Source organism: Lepidochelys kempii, chromosome 28, assembly GCF_965140265.1.
Source record: "Lepidochelys kempii isolate rLepKem1 chromosome 28, rLepKem1.hap2, whole genome shotgun sequence".
NCBI classification, from domain to species: Eukaryota; Metazoa; Chordata; order Testudines; family Cheloniidae; genus Lepidochelys; species Lepidochelys kempii.
Window position 1 is genome coordinate 4579496 of NC_133283.1, and position 18038 is coordinate 4597533.

Here is an 18038-nt window from a genome sequence, read left to right on the forward strand (position 1 = left end):
ACCCTTGGATCTGAGAACAATGAAAAAGCATTCAGTTTTCTTACAAGAAGACTTTAAAAAAAAATAGAAGTAAATAGAAATAAAGAAATCCCCCCTGTAAAATCAGGATGGTAGATACCTTACAGGGTAATTAGATTCAAAAACATAGAGAACCCCTCTAGGCAAAACCTTAAGTTACAAAAAAGATACACAGACAGAAATAGTTATTCTATTCAGCACAATTCTTTTCTCAGCCATTTAAAGAAATCATAATCTAACCCGTACCTAGCGAGATTACTTACTAAAAGTTCTAAAACTCCATTCCTGGTCTATCCCCGGTAAAGACCAGCATACAGACAGACACACAGACCCTTTGTTTCTCTCCCTCCTCCCAGCTTTTGAAAGTATCTTGTCTCCTCATTGGTCATTTTGGTCAGGTGGCAGCGAGGTTACCTTTAGCTTCTTAACCCTTTCCAGGTGAGAGGAGCTTTCCCCTGGCCAGGAGGGATTTCAAAGGGGTTTACCCTTCCCTTTATATTTATGACACCCCCCCACAGCTCTGCCTAAGGCTCTGGGAGGGAGTTTGGGTGCAGGAGGGGAGGTGGGCTCTGGGCGGGAGTTGTGGGCTCTGGGCTGGGGCAGGGGGTTGGGGGGCAGGGGGGGGACACTGGCAGGCTCTGGGAGGGAGTTTGGGTGCAGGAGGGGGGCTGGGCTCTGGGAGGGAGTTGTGGGCTCTGGGCTGGGGCAGGGCATTGGGGGGTAGGGGGGGGACACTGGCAGGCTCTGGGAGGGAGTTTGGGTGTGAGTGGGGTGATGGATCTGGGCTGGGGCAGAGGGTTGGGGTGTGGCACTTATCTTGGGTGGCTCCTGAAAGTGACCCGCACCCCCATCTGGCAGCAGCTCCAAAGTGGCCGGGGGGGGGCCGGGGGGTCTCCGGTCGCCCACAGGCCCCACCCCTGCAGCTTCCGTTGGCCGCAGCTTTACAGTGGCAGAATTGGTGCTCGGCGCAGGGGCAGTGTGCCAGAGACACCCCCCACACAGGGGCTGCAGGGATGTGCCAGACGCTTCTGGGAGGGGCGCTCTGCCTGGAGCAAGGGTGGGCAGGAAGCCACGTTAGCCCCAGGAGTGGCGGCAGGGGCCCCTGGGCCCTTTTAAATCGCCCGGAGCCAGCTGCTCAGGCGGCCCTGGGGGGCAGCCACACCGGCCGCTGCTGGGACGGCCCCGGGCGGCTGGCTCTGGGGACGGCCTGAGCAGTGGCCAATGCGGCTCTCCCCAGCCAGAGCCCCGTGGCTCCCGGCAGCTGTCCCAGGGCAGCCAGAGTGGCAGAGGGCCCCCCAGCAGTGGCCAGAGTGACAGGGGCTCCCCCCTCCCCAGCGGCACAGTGGACCCCCTGGAGCTTCCCCTCCCCGCAGCTGGTGCTGTGGGCCCCCCACATTCCCCCCCCCCCCCAAGATTCAATCAGGGGTATTTATGGTATAGGTCGGGGGCCATGACCTGTCCACGACTTTTACTAACAATACCCAGGAACAGTTCTGGGGAGTCGGTTGTAGGCAGCAGAGGGGTGCAGCCTCGCCACCAAGTCTGTTTCCCAGGAGGGGAGAGGGGACTGCAGGGTGATCTCCCACCTCCTTTCATCCAGCAGCCTGTGCTCCTCACTGCCGAGCTGGAGCCTCCACATGTATTTACTGGCAAATAAAACGTGCAGAATTTTAAAATATCGTGCACAGAATCTCCTCAGGAGTGCAGCCTACTCAGGGAACCTCCTTGGATGGTCACTGCTTAGTCAACCCCTCAGCCATCACACCGATGCACAGAGAGAGTACCAAGCCCTCCTGCTAGGCGGGGAGGGAGTGGGGGACGGGGTCGGGTCATACACATTCAGACTGTACGCCTCCCCCAGTTACAAACCGCTGCTGAGTTCCCATTCAGGACATTAGCCTTTACCGACCATTTTTGTCTGTGTTCCTTTTTTCAGTATCGCTTTTTTCTTTCAAAAATACGCAACCCCCTGAACCTGCTTTCAGCAATCAGAATCTGTCAAGGTTCCTCCCCCACTCTGAACTCTAGGGTACAGATGTGGGGACCTACATGAAAAACCTCCTAAGCTTATCTTTACCAGCTTAGGTCAAAACTTCCCCAAGGTACAAAATATTACACCCGTTGTCCTTGGACTGGTCGCTACCACCACCAAACGAATACTGGTTACTGGGGAAGAGCTGTTTGGACGCGTCCTTCCCTCCAAAATACTTCCCAAAACCTTGCACCCCACTTCCTGGACAAGGTTCGGTAAAAAGCCTCACCAATTTGCCTAGGTGACTACAGACCCAAACCCTTGGATCTTAAGAACAATGAACAATCCTCCCAACACTTGCACCCCCACCCCTTCCTGGGAAATGTTGGATAAAAAGCTTCACCAATTTGCATAGGTGACCACAGACCCAAACCCTTGGATAAGAGAACAATGAAAAAGCATTCAGTTTTTTACAAGAAGACTTTTAATAAAAAATAGAAGTAAATAGAAATAAAGAAATCCCCCCTGTAAAATCAGGATGGTAGATATCTTACAGGGTAATTAGATTCAAAAACATAGAGAACCCCTCTAGGCAAAACCTTAAGTTACAAAAAAGATACATAGACAGAAATAGTTATTCTATTCAGCACAATTCTTTTCTCAGCCATTTAAAGAAATCATAATCTAACACATACCTAGCTAGATTACTTACTAAAAGTTCTAAGACTCCATTCCTGTTCTGTCCCTGGCAAGAGCAGCATATAGACAGACACAGACCCTTTGTTTCTCTCCCTCCTCCCAGCTTTTGAAAGTATCTTGTCTCCTCATTGGTCATTTTGGTCAGGTGCCAGCGAGGTTACCTTTAGCTTCTTAACCCTTTCCAGGTGAGAGGAGCTTTCCCCTGGCCAGGAGGGATTTCAAAGGGGTTTACCCTTCCCTTTGTATTTATGACAGAATCATAGAACCATAGAAGATCAGGGTGGGAAGGGCCCTCAGGAGGTATCTAGTCCGACCCCCTGCTCAAAACAGGGCCAACCCCCAACTAAATCATCCCAGCCAGGGCTTTGTCAAGCCTGACCTTAAAAATATCTAAAGAAGGAGATTCCACCACCTCCCTAGGGAGGAAGAAAGAAGAGTAGCAAAATATGGAAACTGGACTTCAGAAAATCAGACTTTGACCCCCTTAGGGAACTGATGGGCAGGATCCCCTGGGAGGCTAATATGAGGAGGAAAGGAGTACAGGAAAGCTGTCTGTACTTTAAAGAATCCTTATTGAGGGTGCAGGAACAAACCATCCCGATGTGCAGAAAGAATAGCAAATATGGCAGGCGACCAGCTTGGCTTAACAGTGAATTCTTCGGGGAGCTTAAACACAAAAAGGAAGCTTACAAGAAGTGAAAACTTGGACAGATGACTAGGGAGGAATATAAAAATATTGCTCGAGCATGCAGAGGTGTAATCAGGAAGGCCAAAACACAACTGGAGTTGCAGCTAGCAAGGGATGTGAAGGGTAACAAGAAGGATTTCTATGTTAGCAACAAGAAAAAGGTCAGGGAAAGTGTGGGACCCTTAATGAATGGGGGAGGCAACCTAGTGACAGAGGATGTGGAAAAAGCTGAAGGACTCAATGCTTTTTTTGCCTCTGTCTTCACAGACACGGTCAGCTCCCAGGCAGGTGCACTGGGCAACACAGTATGGGGAGGAGGTGAGCAGCTCTCAGTGGAGAAAGCACAGGTTAAGGACTATTTAGAAAAGCTGGACATGCATAAGCCCATGGGTCCAGATCTAAGGCATCCGAGGGCGCTGAGGGAGTTGGCGGATGTGATTGCAGAGCCATTAGCCATTATCTTGGAAAACTCGTGGCGATCGGGGTAGGTCCCAGACGACTGGAAAAAGGAAAATATAGTGCCCTTCATTAAAAAGGGCAAGAAGGAGAACCCGGGGAACTACAGACCAGTCAGCCTCACCTCAGTCCCTGGAAAAATCATGGAGCAGGTCCTCAAGGAAACCATTTGAAGCACTTGGAAGAGAGGAAGGTGATCAGGAACAGTCAACCACTTACTCCTGTGCACCAACTTGCCTTCTTTTTCTCATGAGCCTGGCTAGCTCAGTTGGTGGAGCCTCAGGCTTTTAATCTGAGGTCCAGGGTTCAAGGCCCTGGTCAGGTGATGAACTATATGCCTAGATAGCTGTCTCTTTGACATTACTTTTCCTCTTCAGGATTTTGCCTTTCCTAAGAAGGGCCTTTTTGTTGTGTGATTGAAGGGGCAACTTCCTGACATCCCCTCTGTCCTTGCAGGCTGGAGGAATAAAGGCCTGTGGACATATAGCATGTTCCTCCTTTGCACACACATACAAACACACAAAATATCTCTAAAGAATTAGAATCACCTGCTGCCTTCCCCTGTCCTGCTGAAACCCTAAACGAGGATGCTCTTCATCCCAAACCCACATCCCCTCTATTCCCAGTGCCCCTCAATCCCAACTCACGGTTTCCCTCCTTCCCTCCAGCAGCATGTGCTTCAGACCCCCTCAAGAAGCTTTTCTTGCAAGGTTTCGTGTGTGTGTCTGCATGTGGCTTTTACAGTATGTTGGAAATGTTTATATTAAATATGTAAGTAGGGTCGGAATGAGCGCTCCCCTGACATCTAATGATGAGCTGTGGAAGAGGACTTCTGAAGCTGATCTTGTTTGCATGGGCAGAGACAACCTGCCTAGGTGCTCAGCATGATGGGATTGCTTGCTGAAATGATCACTTTGGGCTGGTGTTGGATTCCCAGTCTCCTTGTTATTGGGGCAGGAGTGTTAAAGCGTTGTTGTCCTTGTTGTGTGAATCGAGGGCAGCAGAACTCTACTTGGCAGGCCCCAATTGAGGGACTCACCCTCAACTGAATAGCACTTGCTAGGCAGGGGACATGGGTTCCAAAGCCAGGCAGATTGAGGAATAGAGTTGAGAGGCATGGGTAATCAATCACAATCAAATACTAAAATTTAGGTGTTTGACCAACTTTGGGACTGGGTGGCTATGGAGGGATGAGTGAGTCCCTAGACAACCTAGTGAGTATGGTGCCTTCTTATTTTCCTCCTTTTTCCACCCAGGATGGGGGGTGAACTCTACAGATGCACCGCTGGGTGTGTACTGACTAAGGACAACAACTGTGAGTGGGATGCAGGGAGGGGATGGCTCATGTTAAAGGACTTTTGGTTGCTGGACTTAAGAACCTGAGGGAGAAGGGCACTGCCCAGCTTATTTGGGGGTGGGTCTTTTGCTGCTGGTTTATGTTTGTGTTGTGGCTGCTGATGTGACTTCTACTGACCCTGGGCTCACATTGCAATGTAGACATACCCTGAGAGCGCATCGATCCTGTGATAAAAGCCCTGCAGCCCGGCTGTCCTGGATCGTCTGACATGGACTTCTGGGGCTCACATTTTGGGGCTAAAAATTGCAGTGTAGACATTTGGGCTCAGAGACCCTCACCCCTTGTGGGATATCAGAGGCTGGGCACAAGCTGGAGTGTCTACACTGTAATTTCATAACCCTGCCCCACAAACCTGAATCAGCTGAGCCAGGGTTTGAGAAGAGTGACTTGGGTATGTTAGCGGCGGTGTAGACACAATGCTCGGCTGTGTCCACACTGCAATGAAACACCCAGGGCGGTCCCGTGCCAGCTCAGGCTCCCGGAGCTTGGGCTGGGGGGTGGTAAGTTTCCAGTGTGGACATCTCAGCTCAGGCTCAGTACCGGGCTCTGGGACCCCACAAGCTTGGGAGGGAGTTTCGCAAGTGAAAAAGGTAAAAGGGCAGTGGAGTATTCCCCTGGGCTCAATGGCAGTTCTCCATTGGTCTGTCTGCTTTGGGGCAGGGACAATAACACGTCCTGCTGCATTCCTTATTTCAAAGGCTGGCTTATGGTTTTCATTCTCAGACTCGTGCGCACACAGATTCTGGCAGCCACAATTAGACATTTGGTGTGAGAGCTCAGACAGGTCCCTGTCCCAGAGGGAGGGGGGTCATCTGCAAGGGGACTGAAACACAGACCTACCAGCCCTTAACACCCAAACTTTCAATAACTCTCTTATCAGTGTCTGTGAGTGTAATTTAAACCATAGGAAAAAGCCATTCTCGGCTAGACCAAAGACCCATCTAGCTCTGGTTCTTTGTCTTCTGACAGTAGCCAGTCCCAGGTGCCCCAAAAGCCACTCAACAAGGCACCACAGGGAGTCGAACCCAGGATCTCCTGTTTACGAAACAGGTGCTTTCGCCAGCTAAGCCATGGTGCCTGCCCGTCCCTGACTCCCTGCCAGACCCCACCTGGGCCTGACAAGCTTTGCTTGTGTTTGACTTCCGCAAAGCAGGGGAGCAGCTGACGTTTTCCTTGCAAGCTGTGGGGGTGTGAATCCTTGGCCAGGTCCGCACTACAAAGTTCTTTCAGCATCGTTCTGTTGCTCAGGCGTGTGAAAAGCACACGACGCTCCCTCGGTCGGCAGCTTTTGGCTGGTGCATACACTGCGATGCCACGTCTGGTGAGAAAACGGCCCTGTTTTGGCGACAGAATAAAACCACCTCGATGAGAGGCCTAGAGCTTTTTGCAGGGCACTTAAAGCAACAACGGGTCAGTGTAGACGCTGCCGGTCATTAGATCACCATTACTGACCTCCGCCGGTATCCCACAATGCCCGCCCTGAACCCGCCCGCCCTGCCTTCCTGCTGCAGAGGCTGGGCCCCCCTCCCGTTTCGTCGCTCCGGGAAGCTCTGACGGCTGAGCCGGCGGCTCTGCTCCGGCAGCCAGGAGCAAATCGCTGCCGTGGGACGCTGCCCCCTCCCGCACTGCGACCACGGAGCAGGGGTGACGGAAGCTTCCTCACAGGGGCCGGGGGGGCCACCCGCATCCAAACTGCGGCACCCCCATGATGCCCCTTTCCCCAAGGACCCGCACTCATGCCACCCCTTCTCCCTCAGGCCCCAACCTTACACCGCTCCTTCCCCCTGAGTCCCCGCCCCAGGCCGTGCCCCCGAGGCCACATCCACAGAACGCCTCTTCCCCCCAAGACTGCACCTTGTCCCCCCCCCGTCGTTCGTCCTTACGGCTGGTAAAACGTGGTGGGGCCATGGCCCTCTACCCCCCCGTTCCCGTGCCCCCGACACAGAGCCAGGCTGGCGGCAGCAGGTGTGTGTGAGTGTGTGTCTGTGACAGAGACGGCTGGGCTGGGCTGAGCCAGCGAGGGAAGCAGGGGCCGAGGTCGGGGTTGTCCCCCTCCCCCTGCCTCCGTAGTGGGGTGTCCCCCTCCCCCTGCCTCAGGACTGCTGGCTTCCAGCGGCCGTCCGCGCTTAGAGGCAGCGTGCCGACACACTCCCCGAACACACACCCGGTCTCTGCTCACCCTGCGGCTGGAAAGCAGCTGGCAATCGAGTCGGATGCCCGTGGGACAGAGCAACCTGCCTCGCGCGATGCGGCACCGGCCCACGAGCCACCGCCAGCCCTTCCCAAAGCTCCCCGCGGCCAGTCGCCCAGTGCGAAGGCGACCCACAGCGCACGGCTCTCTGGGGCGAGGCAAGAGCTGCTAGCCTGGATGCGCTCCGGTGACACAGGGAGGATTTAATTAAAAGACTGCAACTCGAGCCACGTAACTCAGTAGCGTAGACGTAGCCTGAGAGCGAGACAAGACCGAGCTCCGTTGGCCCGAAGGGCGCTCGGGCAGTGAAACAGAAGAGCCACAAGTTCCTCTGTCGTTGACAGGATTTGAACCTGGGCAGGGAGACCCCCAAGGGATTTCTAGCCCATCACCATAACCGCCTGGCCACCGCTTCCTGGCTGATGCAGGTTTCTCACGACTCTCTAGTTCTGTTCTCACTGAGTGATCGTTTGGGGTGGGGGGAGAGAAAACCTTTTGAAGTGATAAACACCCATTTTTTCATGGTCTGTGTGTATAAAAACATCTGCTGTATTTTCCACAGTTTGCATCCGATGAAGTGAGCTGTAGCTCACGAAAGTTTATGCTCAAATAAATTGGTTAGTCTCTAAGGTGCCACAAGTCCTCCTTTTCTTTTTGCGTTTCCAATTGTTTCCTCAGACCAGCGTCCACAACACACTCACTGCTGTGCGGTTGTGTAAGTGTGCCCAGGGCTGAACAGCGAGAATTCCTGCCCGTTTCCCTTCTGGCTGGAGCATGAGGAGAGTGTGTCTGTGGTTAATGACGTTGCTGTAGATTGTTGTCCATTTCCTGCCTCGATAATTCAGACAGTCCCTTTCCCCGTCATATCCCCGGTCCATCAGTGATGGCAATAGCAGGGGGCAGGTTTTCTGTGGGGCACAGAGCTTTGCCAGGGAGTTGGTGGCTCCTTTCTTTCCTCATCCTGGAGGAAACTCAGCTTTTCATTCCATCCTTGATGTTTCATGGAATAACAACTGCAGCATGAAGAAAGAGGACGGCAGGGCGGGTCTCAGGGGAGGGACAGGGAGGTGCGGGTGTAGGCTACACTGACTTAATTTTGTAGCATAGACCTGTCCAAAGAATCACACACACACCTTGGGAGCAAAACTTCACCTGCTTCTCTGCTTTACAGAATCCAACACAAGCAACGCTTGTCCGGCCGTGGGGGGCGTTGGCAGGGAGTCAGGTCTGGGCAGACACCATACGTTAGCCAGAGACAGGCACCATGGCTTAGCTGGCTAAAGCACCTGTCTTGTAAACAGGAGATCCTGGGTTCAACTCCCAGTGGTGCCTTGTTGAGTGGCTTTTGAGGCACCTGGTATTGGCTGCTGTCAGAAGACAAGATACAGAGATAGGTGGACCTTTGGTCTAGCCCTGTAAGACTGTACTGTTCTTATCATTTAAATTACACGCACAGCCACTGATGATAGAGTTTCTGAAAGTTTGAGTGTTAAGAGCTGATAGGTCAGTGGTGCAGTCCCCTCGCAGATGACCCCCTCCCTCTGGGACAGGGGCAGGTCCAAGCTCTCACACCAAGTGGCTCATTGGGGCTGCCAGAATCTGTGGGCGGCTCATTCAGTTTACGCCACGGGTTGAGTCCTGCTTTGTGCACCGTGTCTGAGAATGAAAATCCTAAACCTCCCTTTGAAATAACGAATGCAGCAGGATGTGTTTTTTGTCCCTGCCCCAAAGCAGACAGAAAAATGGAGAAATGCCATTGGGTCCAGGGGAATACTTCACTGCGGTTTTACCATTTCCACTTGCTAAACTCCCTCCCAACCTTCTGGGCTCCTAGAGCAGGGTCCTGAGCCTGAGCCGAGACACGTACCCTGATTAATGTGACACGGGCCAGCTGTGGGTGTTTCATTGCACTGTAGACGTATCCTAACGTTATGTCTGCACAGCGATTAAAACAATCAAGGCACCTGTCTCAGACCCCAGGGCAGCTGACTCAGGCTTCTGGGGCTGAGGCTGCAAGACGATAAAATGACAGTGGAGACGGATGGGCTTGAGCCCAATCTCTGAGGCCCCACGAGGGGTGAGGGTTTCCAAACCCAGGCTTCAGCAGGAACACCAGTATCTGCACCCCAGCTTTGAGCCCCACAGCTTGAGCTCCAGGAGCCCACGTCAGGCGACCCAGGCCAGCCCTGCTGCCATCTTTATCCCGGGAGAGAGGGACTCTACGGGGACGTCTCCATTGCAGTGTCAGCCCAAGGGTGGCAGGCTGTGCTCAAAGCAGCACCCTGGAAGCCCCATAGTCACCACTCTCATAGAATTAAGGTATGATTTGTACAAAGTCGGCCTGGTGAGCTATCATTTCAAAAGTCGTGATCTGGTGAACATTAATATCTTGTTGGGTGGTGTGTGTTAGCATTATCTGGGAAGTTATGAAGTTTTGCTCTGTGTGCGTTACTAACATATGTTATGAGGCTGAGAAATGCCCATCACCAGCCTTTCTGGAGGAGCCAGACTCGCTGCTGGCCCATTAAATGTATCCACACTCCCAAGGTCTATCCCAGGAACCGTGTACAATGCAGACTTCTCCGAGATAGCCCAGAGACAATGGACACTGCTTGACTCACATCATAGCAAAGGAACTTCCTAGCAAGTTGGAAGAAACTATGAAAGAGGGGAAGAAACATCATGACTTGGCTTCTCTCCCCCACAACTCAACACCTGGCAACACTTCTGGAGGACAAAGACTGAACTGAAATAATTGTAGAGATCAGAAGAGAATAATTGTCATAAAAATAAAGGGAAGGGTAACCACCTTTCTGTATATAGTGCTATAAAATCCACGCTGGCCAGAGGCAAAATCCTTTCACCTGTAAAGCGTTAAGAAGCTCAGATAACCTGACTGGCACCTGACCCAAAATGACCAATGAGGGGACAAGATACTTTCAAATCTGGGGCGGGGAGGGGAAGGCTTTTTTCTGTCTGGGTGATACCTTTGCTGGGAACAGATCAAGGATGCAAGCTCTCCAACTCCTGTAAAATTAGTAAGTAAACTAGCTAGAAAATGCATTAGGTTTTCTTTGTTTTGGCTTGTGAAATTCACTCTGCTAGAGGGAATGTGTATTCCTGTTTTTGCGCCTTTTTGTAACTTAAGGTTTTGCCTAGAGGGATTCTCTATGTTTTGAATCTGACTGCCTGTGAGATTATCTTCTATTCCAATTTTACAGTGTTTCTTGTATCTTTGTTTTGCTCTTCTAATAAAGTTCTGTTCTTTTAAGAATCTGATTGGGTTTTTAGGGTCCTAAGAAACCCAAGCTGGTCTGTGCTCAACTTGTTTATTCTCAGCCTCCCCAGGAAAGGGGGTGTAAGGGCTTGGGGGGATAGCTGGGGGAAGAGGAACTCCAAGTGGTCCTTTTCCCTGGTTCTTTATTAAAGCACTTGGGGGTGGCAGCATAGCCTAGTCCAATGGCAAAGATTTTGTGCCTTGGGGAAGTTTTTAACCTAAGCTGGTAGAAATAAGCTTAGGGGGTCTTTCATGCGGGTCCCCACATCTGTACCCCAGAGTCCGGAGTGGGGATGGAACCTTGACAATAATAATAATCCATTCAAATCAAAGTCCCCAAACAGACTGGTATTGATTTCTCAGCAGAAAATTTTCCATTTGGGGGATTTTGTTTTCCCACTCAGACCTTGCCAAGGGAAGCAGAGAGAAAATCTTTGAGTTGCCTCCTTCAGAACAGCTTGGCCTAGACACTCTAGCTGTGGGCCACTGTCGTGGCCTTGCTGAGGTGGGGGCATTTTAATTATTTGGGCAGGTCCCAGGGTGTTTGGGGGAGATTATGAGGATGTTACCTAAGAAACACAGAATTCTTTAAGAAATCTGGGATTTAGACATATTTTACTGAAAGCAAGAGAGGTCTGAGTTCCTGAGAAGGTTTTTGTTTACAGGAAGCAATGTGGCTCGATCTGTCATTGTACCAAAGGGGAGACGGCGGTTTGTGAAGAAGGGGAGAAGACTAAATGCACACAACAAAGATGGGATTTGAACCCATGCGTGCAGAGCACAATGGATTAGCAGACCATCACCTTAACCACTCGGCCACCTCATCTGAGCTGCCAAAAAAGAGACGGGAGGAGATGTCTAAGGCCAGCAGAGGTAGGGACAATAAGGAGTTTTTAAACACTAAGTGTAAGGAGGGTCTGAATGACCTCCCCCTCACATCTAGTGATGAGCTGGGGGAAAGACTTCAGGAACAGACCGTGTTTACATAGACAGGCCTCCTCTGCCTAGGTATGCAGCAAGTATCCTATGTACAAAACAAACAAACAAAATATAAAGGTAATTCTTCGGTTTTCCTGCAGTCAGGCAAAAAAATGTGAAAAGAAAGGGGCATTTTTAAGCAATCATCTGTCCCCACCCAGGGGCTGGGGAATGCTTATTTTGTTTTTCAGACACTTTCTGGGCAAGCTGGCACCAGTGGAAGAAAACCCAGAACGCCGTGGGTCCCCTGTCGCAACAAAACATTGTGTTCTGTGTTTGTCTTGTTGTTCCTGTTATTTTGGTGGATATTGTAAATTCTTCAGGCGTGACACCCCCTTTTAATTGGGCATGTCGTGCTGCCCCTTTCGGGGCCAAGGGAAAATGTACCCTAATTCAACCTCTTCCACCCTCTACTCCGCCACCTCCCTCCAAATTGCCTCTGACACCCCCATCCCCACGGTGGCCTACCCCCATCCAGAGACCTGTGGTTCTTAATGCAACTGGTTTACAAATGACTATCGCTCTGTTCCCCACTGACTGGTCTCTCAGTACAAGATTTCCTAACTGTTCTCAGGTTTCAGAGTATGCATCCGATGAAGTGAGCTGTAGCTCACGAAAGCTCATGCTCAAATAAATTGGTTAGTCTCTAAGGTGCCACAAGGCCTCCTTTTCTTTTAACTGTTCTCAGTTTACCAAAGTAGGTGAAAGAATGTTGCTATGAGGAATTTCAAACTCATTTGAATTGGATGGATGGGAATTAAACAAGAACATCCGAAAACGGCGAGCCCTCACAAATTACCTCTGGGAAGGCTGAAACTCACTGCAGGAAGCTGACTCAGCAGCTCGAATCCAACGCTTGGAACGTGCCCTGGGGCTACTGGACAGAGGGGGATTACGAGAGGGATTTGCACTTAGCTCAACGGACCGTTTGTTGGGATATGTTATTCTAAGCCTCGATCAGGGTTGGACGAGACCTCAGGAGGTCATCTAGTCCAAACCCCAGCTCAAAGCAGGACCAACCCCAACTAAATCATCCCAGCCAGGGCTTTGTCAAGCCGGGCCTTATACACCTCTAAGGAAGGAGATTCCACCACCTCCCCAGGGAACCCATTCCAGTCTTCACCACCCTCCTAGGGAAATAGTGACAGGTTTCAGAGTAGCAGCCGTGTTAGTCTGTATTCGCAAAAAGAAAAGGAGGACTTGTGGCACCTTAGAGACTAACCAATTTATTTGAGCATGAGCTTTCGTGAGCTACAGCTCACTTCATTGGATGCATGCCGTGGAAACTGCAGCAGACTTTATATACACACAGAGAATATGAAACAATACCTCCTCCCACCGGACACAAATCAGATGTCAAGAATTATAACATTCATAAACCAGTCGGAGAACACTTCAATCTCTCTGGTCACGCAATCACAGACATGAAGGTCGCTATCTTAAAACAAAAAACCTTCAAATCCAGACTCCAGTGAGAAACTGCTGAATTGGAATTCATTTGCAAATTGGATACTATTAATTTAGGCTTAAATAGAGACTGGGAGTGGCTAAGTCATTATGCAAGGTAGCCTATTTCCCCTTGTTTTTTCCTACACCCCCCCCCCCCGAGATGTTCTGGTTTAACTTGGATTTAAACTTGGAGAGTGGTCAGTTTGGATGAGCTATTACCAGCAGGAGAGTGAGTTTGTGTGTGTGTGGGGGTGGGGGGGTGTGTGTGTGTGTGAGAAAACCTGGATTTGTGCTGGAAATGGCCCACCTTGATTATCATGCACATTGTAGGGAGAGTGGTCACTTTGGATGAGCTATTGCCAGCGGGAGAGTGAGTTTGTGTGTGTGGTTTTTGGGAGGGGGGTGAGGGGGTGAGAGAACCTGGATTTGTGCAGGAAATGGCCCAACTTGATTGTCATGCACATTGTGTAAAGAGTTGTCACTTTGGATGGGCTATCACCAGCAGGAGAGTGAATTTGTGTGGGGGGGTGGAGGGTGAGAAAACCTGGATTTGTGCTGGAAATGGCCCAAAGTGATGATCACTTTAGATAAGCTATTACCAGCAGGACAGTGGGGTGGGAGGAGGTATTGTTTCATATTCTCTGTGTGTATATAAAGTCTGCTGCAGTTTCCATGGTATGCATCCGATGAAGTGAGCTGTAGCTCACGAAAGCTCATGCTCAAATAAATTGGTTAGTCTCTAAGGTGCCACAAGTACTCCTTTTCTTTCTAGGGAAATAGTGTTTCCTAATATCCAACCTAGACCTCCCCCACTGCAACTTGAGACCATTACTCCTCGTTCTGTCATCTGGTACCCCTGAGAACAGGCTAGATCCATCCTCTTTGGAACCCCGTTTCAGGTAGTTGAAAGCAGCGATCAAATCCCCCCTCATTCTTCTCTTCCGCAGGCTAAATAATCCCAGTTCCCTCAGCCTCTCCTCATAAGTCATGTGTTCCAGTCCCCTAATCATTTTTGTTGCCCTCCCCTGGACTCTCTCCAATTTGCTTCTGTAGTGGGAGGGGGCCCTGAAAACTGGGCGCAATGCTCCAGATGTGGCCTCATCAGTGCCAAATAGAGGGGAATAATCACTTCCCCCAATCTGCTGGCAATGCTCCACCTAATGCAGACCAGTTACCCATACTGAATGCAGGCTCAGCAATATTTGATAAATTGGTTACCGCTGATCTGCTTTCAATGCTTCTACTAATGCAGCCCAATATGACCAGTGTGACGCAGCAGGGAGTGGGGTGGATTGACTGGGGAATGTCGTCTAGTTCTGCTGGGACTGTCTGCACGGGGGATGGGAGAGCAGGGGATGACTGCACCTGAGTGAGGAGACCTGAGCCTGTAACCTGAGCTGGGAGGGGTTGGACCCAGGTGACACCTTTGCCCGGGAAACTGGACAAAGGCTGGAGGAGGAGCTGGGGGACGGAGGAGTGAGACTCGGGGAGGGGGTTTGTTTTCAGTTTTGGGCTGGGTGGTCGAACGCAGGGAACCCCAGGGCTGGGGTCTAAGCTCCCTGACCCCCAGAAGGACTTGACTGAGGGGTTCTGGCTGTACCCACAAGCTCTGTTTTGGACTGTGTTCCTGTTGTCCAATAAACCTTCCGCTTTACTGGCTGGCTGAGAGTCTCGGTGAATCCCAGGAAGAGGGGTGCAGGGCCCTGACTCCCCCACACTCTGTGACAACCAGTTACCCATATTGAATGCAGGCTCAGCAATATTTGATAAATTGGTTGCTGTCCATTCAGTCGGTTATTTCCTACTTATTCATAATTAATGAAGATTGGGGGAGGGATAGCTCAGTGGTTTGAGCATTGGCCTGCTAAACCCAGGGTTGTGAGTTCAATCTTTGAGGGGGCCATTTAGGGATCTGGGGCAAAAATTGGGGATTGGTCCTGCTTTGAGCAGGGGGTTGGACTAGATGACCTCCTGAGGTTCCTTCCAACCCTGATAGTCTATGATTCTAAGATGCTCTAAGGGGATGAGCGAGAGCTGTCCCGTCCGTGTAGTTAATCCACCTCCCCGAGAGATGGTAGCTATGTCAGTGGGAGAAGCTGTGTCAGTGGGTGGGCAAGCTGTGGGGTCTACATGTATAGATAAAGTTTAATCAAACCCCATTTTTAAAACCACCCATGGTCTGGGAATGGAAAAGGAGCTCTCTGAGCAAAATCCTTAAGATCACTGACTTGCCTATGCCAATGCCATGGGGGTGTAGCTCAGTGGTCGAGTGTTTGACTGCAGCTTAAGTGATCCTTGGTTCAAACCCAAGTGCCCCCTTACAAGCCTGTTCCCTTAACAAAAATAAGCACATATCCATTTCCATTATGTTCGGGAGCTCCACTGAATAGGGATGAATGGAAACACTCAGTGTTTTCCTGTGCAAATGCATAGAAACCTAGCAAACAGGTCCCTCATCTGAAATCACTTCCAATCCTCTGAGTGTCTAGTTTATGTTTTCATCAATGAAACAAAGACACATGAAGACACATTTGCAGATCCTTGGTCTCCATGGTCTACAATGCGTAGAAGAACAAGAACCCCATCCCCTTGGGAGGAATGGACTAGTTTGTGTTACATTCGGTAAGTAAGTTGCCATTGGGACTGAGAACTCTACTGGAGGTGGACAGGAGTCTGCTCCAAAAATAAAATAACCACGATTTACCAAACTACCTGTTACACATTCGATCCTCTCTTTGTGCACACAATATAAATTGGGGCTCGAATAAATGGCCACCTTCCTTGAACACAGATCGTTGTTCCTTGTGACTGTCAGATGCCTTCCAATGGCAGCTGTTTAAAGGGAACGTGCTTCGAGTTCATGATCACCCGCAGTGTCTCTGTAAGGTTACCAACCACAGAGCCGGTTGTGGCTGCATCTAAGTAACCGCAGAGTTAGTGTAGGACCAGATCGTTAATGGCACAGCGTCACTTTCTGGTCTCACTGATCATTTGGGTAGAAACAGGAATGGTTTGGTGGGTTTCTTTTTGTTTTTTTCTCCCTTCATTTTCTCCTAAGGAATGTGTGATCTTGAGCGTGTTATGTTAAGTTCCCTGTGGGTCGGGAAAATTCCATCTCCTTGAAATAGCTGGGGAAGTGGCCTGTTTGTATCACCTAAAATAAAGGAACTTTTGTAAAGCAGTTTCGTCTTTAAATATGCTGGGATAAAAATAGGAAACAGGAAATTCCACGGCCAGACACCAGGCCAGGATCAACTGATGGGGCCGGGATTAATTAATTACAGAAGAAACAAACTCTTGGGAAGTAGCTGTAATTTGTCCCCAAACCTTTCTTTGTTCTCATATGCGATCAGGGATTCTCTTCTAGAAGGCAGAGTTAAGGTTATCTGGGCACATACCGTCGCTCTGTATTCCCTGTTCTTCCAGGGTTTGAGTTTTACTGAACTCAGTTTCTGGAAGGGTAAGAGATATTCACAGTCAAAGTTAACTCTGTGTTAACAAAGGCTCTTGCTATTAACAAATAATGACACTAATCCCTCGCTGCGGTAATTCCACTGACTTCAGTGTACTCTTTCCCCATTTCTAGCTCCAAAAACATAAGCAAATTAAAACAACCTTGAGAACTAAAATGCTGTGAGAAAGTGGAAATTTTAGTAGCTCACATAATTCCGTTTCTGCTGTGTCTCGTGCGTGTGAAAATGGCACAACACGTTAATTAATAAGCGCATCGTTCTTAACTTCTTTAAATATCATGTCGTACATTAACTATATCAAGTGGGTTGTTCAATGCCATGAGGTTTTCACGCACTCCCAAAGCGTATTTTTCATATTACTTAAATGAACACAACTCACTGAGCATAAAATTGTGTATTTCATCCTGTGAAGTGTGTCAGTAGCTGAAATTAATAGGTTCATTTTCTCTCTCCCTGTGAGACACAACAAAATAATTTAGTGATGCTGAAAATGTTCCCGTCTCCTCCAAAACTGCCTTGGAATCACTTTCCCTTTGTAGATTAATCTGCTCCTCTGTCTCTAAGAGGAAAATATGGTTTCTATGAAAAAAAAAACAATTTTTTAATTCAAGGGACTGAGACAGAATGGCCACCTGATGGCGATACAATGTCAGGAATGAGAAAAGGAGTACTTGTGTACTCTGAAAAATGTCAGGAATGCAAAGCAACAGGTTCCTTCCTGGTTTGCACATTAATGGGGACAAGGGATTGAATTCGACTCCCCTCTTTTCACAGACACATTTGTTTAACAGCCGTAAGATACACAGACAGAAATAGTTATTCTATTCAGCACAATTCTTTTCTCAGCCATTTAAAGAAATCATAATCTAACACATACCTAGCTAGATTACTTACTAAAAGTTCTAAGACTCCAGTCCAGGTCTATCCCCGACAAAGACAGCCACAAGTACTCCTTTTCTTTTTACATTTGTTTAATTCTCTGAGGTCAAACATAAGTTTAAATGTTGTACTTAGTACTCTGCCTTGTAGCTTCAACAGATGCAAGATGAATTCCAGCAGCCTTGAGCTTGTTTCCATGTTTAGGAGATTTTCACCTAACTATTCAAGCAACTCACAGTAATGTCCCGAGCTCCCCAAGTCCCATTGACAGCTGAGCTCTTCCTGCCCAGCAGAGACAATGGGTGGTGGGTTAGTTTGTACCCAAATAACTGACAGAGCCAAGCAAAGAGCAAAGAAATGTTTCCTTCAGTCACTAGGTCTCTGTTTCTGTGGCTCACTCTCTCTCCCCTTCTCTGATAACGAGCAACGGTAAGAGAAGAAGAGGTTCAAACATGTGCTAGGTGGTGGCTAGGGTGGGATGACAAATTGAAAACCATCACAGAGCCCTCTACTGTGACACTGAGACGACCCCATTCTGACCTTTCACTGACACTTCATTAATACGTTCCCCTGACGTACGTTGCTAAGATTATTTCAATAG

General features: G+C 49.5%; 4 non-coding genes across 4 annotated transcripts; 2 read left to right on the forward strand and 2 right to left on the reverse strand.

Moving 5' to 3' along the window:
• Nucleotides 1–6194: 6194 nt before the first annotated feature.
• On the reverse strand, nt 6195–6268 carry TRNAT-CGU (transfer RNA threonine (anticodon CGU)). Its single transcript has one exon. It is a non-coding gene; the product is annotated as a tRNA-Thr (tRNA).
• A 2371-nt stretch (nt 6269–8639) lies between these two features.
• TRNAT-UGU (transfer RNA threonine (anticodon UGU)) lies at nt 8640–8713 on the forward strand. Its single transcript has one exon. It is a non-coding gene; the product is annotated as a tRNA-Thr (tRNA).
• A 2689-nt stretch (nt 8714–11402) lies between these two features.
• On the reverse strand, nt 11403–11484 carry TRNAS-GCU (transfer RNA serine (anticodon GCU)). The gene has a single exon. It is a non-coding gene; the product is annotated as a tRNA-Ser (tRNA).
• Nucleotides 11485–15332: 3848 nt separating this feature from the next.
• On the forward strand, nt 15333–15404 carry TRNAC-GCA (transfer RNA cysteine (anticodon GCA)). Its single transcript has one exon. It is a non-coding gene; the product is annotated as a tRNA-Cys (tRNA).
• The last annotated feature ends 2634 nt before the right edge of the window (nt 15405–18038 follow it).